The following is a 6,000-nucleotide window of genomic DNA, read 5'->3' as shown; positions in this document are numbered from 1 at the left end:
GAGAGGGGATGAGAAAGGAAATGCACCAGTGCTCTCTGCTGGAGGGACTGTGTTCAGAAATGTACAAGCTTTTTACACGACCAGGGCTCTGGGTGGCTTGGTAAAAGGCCTGTGGGTTCTAGAGGTCAAAGTGCCCAGGTCTGGTTTCTCCCACTGGGGAGCGTTGCGGGTGTCTTGTGACACATTTACCTGGGTTCAGCCATCAGAGACGGCTGCATGAGCACGTTGATCTGGGAAAGTGGAGGAAAAATTAAATCTAAGATGGCCCTGCAGGTAAGACAGTGGACTGGGATGCAGGTGACCTGCGATTAGGGCCCTCCACCCCCACCCCTTCCAGTCATGAAGGATGCTCCACAGAGCCTGACCGAGATCAGGACCCCCCTCTTGTGCTGAGTGCTCCATGGATCCTGACTGAGATCAGAGCCCCCTTCTTGTGCCAGGTGCTCAATGACCCTGACTGAGATCAGGACCCCCCTCTTGTGCCAGGCGCTGCACAGACCCCAGTTAGATTGCAGGCCACCCCAGTGTGGTAGGCACTGCATGGGTGCACAGCAAGAGACAGTCCCTGCCCTGAAGAGCTCAGTCTAAACAGCCAAAGAAAGATAATTCTCCCCCATTTTACAAACAGGAAAACTGAGGCACAGAACGATTACGTGATTTGCTCAAGGGATCTCCTGGGTCCCAGTTCTTTCCCACAAGGCCATTGTTCATCTGCTGGTTAGGAATGTCAACCAGTGCATCGGTTCAGCAGAGCCAGTGGTAACAGGTCAAAGCCAAATGTAGTTACACAAAAAGCAGAGGCGGTAACAGATGCAGGGGACTGCGTGTCAAGACCTGGGGGTGGAGCTGCTCCATTCAAAGCCTGAACTCCTTAGCCTGGGAAAACATCCACTATAGGCCAGTCCCTGGGGGTGGGAGGGATATTTGCATGGCCTTAGTTCTGTGTCGGAAGGATGGTGTTATGGGTAAGGCACTGGACCATGACTCCGGAAAAAATCCCAGATGTAAAACTCCTCGTGCCTCAGTTACCCCAGCTGTCTGTTTAAACTGTGAGCTCTTTGAGGCAGGGTCAGTCTATCGCTTTGTGTCACAAAATGGGGCCAAGGTCTGTGCAGCACCAAACACAATGGGGCTCCAATCTTGGGCGAGGTCTATGCATATTCTGTTCTATGGAGGTTCTGATCTGCCTTCATCACCATAGTACCTCAGCACCTATCTTTGCACCACCACAGTTCCCACTGGCTTCAGCTGCGACTGAAAACTGGGCCATGGTTTGGCCCCCTCGAATTCAAAGGCCGTGAAGATGTTGGCATTTACCTCCCAGCTGCATCACCGGTTGACCTGCCAATCAATGCATCTCTATAGAGCCGCATGCCACAGACAACTGACTTTATTCAGAGCCTCGATAATTTACCACATAATGTTTCATGGCTACTGCCTCATTATTCAAAGCCGGTCCAACTACGAGGGCCAGATTAGATGGTCACACTGAATAGAGTTTGGACAGTGTTGGGGGTTGCTAAACTGGCAAGTACTTGCTAGTCACTAGTTAAAGGGACCCTGTCCTAGTACGAAGAACACATTGGGCCTTGGAGTTTAGCCTTAGTAAGAGCTGCAGGATTTGTCCCAGTCGGTGACTGGTGCTTTGTAAGAAGGAAACAGACACACCGGTCTCTTTTATCGCCTATTGCAGCTGCAGTTTGTCCTCTTCTACATCTTCGATCATTGATATTTATGTTACAGTAGCGCTCCCAGGTCTTAACAGAGATCAGGGCTCTTGTTGGGCCAGGCACTGCACAGGCCCCCTGATCGAGAGCAGGGCCCATCGTGCCAGGCGCTGCACAGACCTTGCCAGGATCAGGGCCCTGCCATGCGAGGTGCTGTGCAGACCTTGGCAGAAATCAGGGCCCCATCCTGCCAGATGCTGCACAGATGTATGGTGAGAAACAGCCCTTGCGCCAAAGATCTTACTCTGTAAATTGACAAGGGAAGAATCATTCTCTCCATTTCACAGATGAGCTGAAACTGAGGCCCAGAGTGATGCAGTGACTTGCCCAAGGTCACACAGGAAGAATGTGTCAGAGCTAGCAATTGAACCCGGATTTCCTAAGTCTCAATGCAGTGTCATAACCCAACTCAAAGAAAGCCAAACTAGCTGAACTTGGACCCCCCACTCCATTCTGCACTGTGTTATGGAGGGGGCAGAAGGCCAGCTTCTCAGCTGCAGCTCATTGCAAGGGGGCTGCACTGGGGGAATTCGATTTGGAGTTAGGGTGGGGCAGAGGCTATGGCATAAAGCCCCTGCCCCATCCCCAAAGACCCTGCCTACGATGGGAGGAAGCAGCAGCCTTTCTCCTGGCAGGGCCAGCAAAGCAGATTTGCCGATGGCTAAACCATTTAGTCATGTTGTAAGTTGCTGGCTTATTTGAAGCTTGGCACAAGCATTAGACAGCAAGAATGGGGCCAGTGACGAGCTGATCTGCCAACTCCTTACTGCTGTGCAGAGCGGAAAGAACACTCTCTCCTCCTATCGCAGTGAATAAAACCCAGGAGTCCTGACCTCCAGCCACCCCTGCTCTAACCCGCTAGGCTTCCAGAGAACAAAAACCAGGAGACCAGACTCCCAGTCCACTTTGTCACCACTAGACCTCACTGCCCTCCCACAGCTGGGACTAGAACCCAGAGTCCTAATGCTTAGATCCTACAGTGAGAAGGCCCCTACTTAGCTTTCCCTTGGTGTAACAACTAGACCACCAAGCTAGTTCAAGAAATACCCACCCAGCCCATGCAGCCAACTGACTAGGTCCGGAAGGTTCAGCTGCTGAATTCACTGGGATAGGAGCTAAGGTGATGCAGAGGCTGATGCCACATGGTTAGGTTTTCAGCACAGAGCCAGCTCACCAGTACCCTGTGGCAGAGTCAAATTGATCACAGCGGCCCTGCCATGGGGGGAAGGGGGAGCACACAGAGCGCCTGCCCTGCGGCCGGGAGGGCATGAGGAAGGGGCTGGGGAGTTGCAGTGTGTCCCTGAACTAGAGGGGGTTGGGATGGTGGCACCCAGGAAGCTGTGGAGGGAATGGAGGGAGGCAAGGAGCCCCTAGTGTTTGCAGGGTGCTCCACCAGCAGAATCTACAAAGTGGGCGACCCCTACTGTCTGATGTGGCAAAAACCGTCGCTCCTGAGCCCTGGTGGCTGCTGCATAGGTGAATATTAGGCTTCCTGTGGGGCAAAGGAGGCCTGTCTTGTGGTTGAGGCACTGAGCTAAGACAGAGACCTGGGCCCAGTTCCCTGTGTGATCTTGGGCAAGTAGATTCCACTTGCTCGGTGCCTCACTTTCACCCATCTGAGTGTAGCATAACTCAGGTGTGATTCACCGGGGTGGTGGCTCTGTTACAGGTATCTGCTGGAAAGTCTGCCTGTAGCGACTCGTGAATTCAGCTCTGGAGGTTCCCAGCTCAAGCCCCGCTGTGCTGGTCATGATGACATGTATCAGCCCAGCACAGTGGATTTGCCCAGTCTAGGCAAGACCTTGGTGAAAGACCTTGCCCTGGTGAAGCTTACAGGGTGGGGAGGGAAATGACTTGCCCAAGGCAATTTGGGGCAAAGGCAAGCCTAGACCTCAGAGCTCTCAGCTCCACAGCCCATCGCTAGTTCATGCTATGCATGACCGCCTGCCGACTCACGTGACCTTTTCCCTTCCACCTCATTCCTACACCGCTCTCCTGGCTGCAGCCACCCTTTGGACCAGGCTGGAATTTGTTGGGTCGACCAGGCTGGAATTTGTTGGGTCGTCTTTTTTGAGCTGTAATCAGAACCCTGGTGAAGGTTCGCTGACCAAGGTCGAGGACACATGATGCATTGGTGTCATGGTGGGGTGTTTTTCCAGCTGGTTCAGGCAAGTTAGTGGGTCAGATGGAACTTGGCAGAGTGTTAAGCTAGTTTCCAGAGAGGACACGCAGCCTCATGACTAGGGCCCTCCCCTAGGACTCTGGAGATCATGCTGCCATTCCCTGTTCTAGTCCAGATATTTGAGCAAGTCGCTTGTTGTCTGTGATATTTGCACTATCATAGCACCTTGGAGCAGGATCCGATTGTGCTAGGCCCAGCACAAAAAGATGGCCCCTCCTCCAGCGAGCTGCCAATCTAAGGATAAGACAAGAGATGACAGTTGGATACAGCCAGACGAGGGAGCAGAAGGTAACCAGGAGACAATCACTGTCAGCTTGACAGGCTGTGGGCTCAGACCACCAGTGGCCTAACTGTTGTCAAGGTGTTGGTAGGCCTCCCGGCAATGGAGCATTTGAGACAAGTTTGAAGGTGGACAGTGAGGTGGCTTTGTGGGTGTTTACAGGGAGCTCTTCCCAAGCGCGAGGGGCAGCAGAGGAGAAAGCATGAAGGAGTTTGTGTGAAAATGTAACTAGTGGGCACTGGGCGATGGAGGCCGGCATCATGGGCTGGCTGGAGGCAGAAGTCATCACCTCCATAGCGGATGAGAATGATAGGTCAAGTGGGGATAGAGCATGAAGGACCTTGAAAGGGAAGACAATTGGTTAGGTCTATGTGAAAGAGAAGGGGGAGCCAGTGAAGGGATGCAAAGACCGGAGTCAAAGCGATAGGCTAAGAAAATGACCTTTAGCTCTTTACATAACACGAAGCAACCACACAGGCACAATGGGGTCCAAATAACAGTGGTTACTGAGGACACAAAACATGCAAGGCCTAGTTACATTCCCTGGTTGGGTTCTAAAACATAGAACACGGTGAGCACCACTACAGCACCAATTATTTAAAGGGATACTACCCTATTCCTACACACTACTTCACTTATGCTCTGTGCCTCAGTTTCCTACCTTTTAAAAATGGCCGTAATGAACGTCTCTGCCTCAAAGGGGTTTTGTGAATAGGGGCTGCTAAAAACTTTTTCCACCTGAACTTTTTTTTTTTAATGGAATATTAAAGTTTGACTAAATGGAAAATTGTCATGAATGATGTTTGCATTCCTTGAAAAGTTTTAATTTTTTTGTTAGAAAACTGAAAACCAACCCCCCAAACTGAAAATTTTTCAGTTTTCAGGCAAATTTTTCTGCTTTCCGGAGTTTGGGGCCAAAACTTTTCTATCAACCAATTTGGGGGGGGTGCTGAGAGAGGATGGGTATATCAGGATGGATATCTATATGTAGATGGATGTGTGGGGAGGGTGGGAGGCAGGGATAGATCGATCCATTTGTATGTGAGATGTAAAACAGACCCCAATGCTTAGTGTTCTCTCAGTTCTAGATCTCACTCTGGCCTCTCGGAGACAGCGTACAGATTCATCTACACATTGTTCTGGAGGCCAGCAAGGACGATTAGATCATCTAGCATAACACAGGCCAGAGAATCCCGCCCCAGCAATTGGTGCAATGGAGTGAGTTCCCTTCCCGACTATGAGTGTGAGTGAAATCCTACCCCCATTGAGGTAATTTGGAAAACTCCCATTGACTTTGTGGGGCCCAGAGTTTCACTTTTGTGTCACCGCAGTGGGGCGTTTCATGGCACATTTGGGTATGATGGCCCCTGTCAAGACCATGAAAAACTGAGGAGAAACAGCTGGATCTGCAGGAGCAACATCTGGAGAGCCAGTCGGTAGAGAGATGGCCTGGGGCAAATTTGCTTGTTAGGGAATGATCCTAACAAGGAACCTGCTTGGAGACCCATTTGGGAAGATTGTGATCACCCCACAAATGAGTTGTAAGCGCAGTCTGGCAAGTCAACAAACAAATGAGCATCAAAGTCCAGCCCTGATCCTTCCAAGCAGCTCCTGGGACAAAAGCCACCGGAAGTTGCTGAGTCTGTTTTTTTCTCCGGGTAATAGGATGGCCCCTTAATCTACAGTTGAACATTTCCAGGGTCAAAGGTCCTGCACCAGCTGTGCTGCCCTAGCCTAGAAGAGCTGGGTTCTATTTCTGGTTTCTATTTGCCACTGACTCCCTGTATGACTTTGAGGGTTTCCCTTCCCTA

General features: G+C 51.1%; 1 protein-coding gene across 9 annotated transcripts in view; it reads left to right on the top strand.

The window, feature by feature from the left end:
* The first annotated feature begins 3,982 nt into the window (after positions 1-3,982).
* Positions 3,983-6,000, top strand: part of LGALS12 (galectin 12) — a 73,700-nt gene continuing 71,682 nt past the window's right edge. For 2 of the 9 annotated variants that reach the window (XR_012159826.2, XM_073351818.2), the window contains exons 1-2: positions 3,990-4,197; positions 5,272-5,458. The gene's annotated coding sequence lies outside the window, so the exon portion shown is untranslated. Of the gene's footprint in view, positions 4,198-5,271; positions 5,459-6,000 lie in introns of all 9 variants that reach the window. The other 7 variants (XM_073351823.2, XM_073351817.2, XM_073351822.2 and 4 more) reach the window with 6 other exon arrangements.

The sequence above is a fragment of the Lepidochelys kempii genome, chromosome 7 (genome assembly GCF_965140285.1).
Source record: "Lepidochelys kempii isolate rLepKem1 chromosome 7, rLepKem1.hap1, whole genome shotgun sequence".
NCBI lineage: Eukaryota > Metazoa > Chordata > Testudines > Cheloniidae > Lepidochelys > Lepidochelys kempii.
Note: the sequence above shows the minus strand (reverse complement) of the source record. Positions and strands in the feature narration are given on the sequence as shown.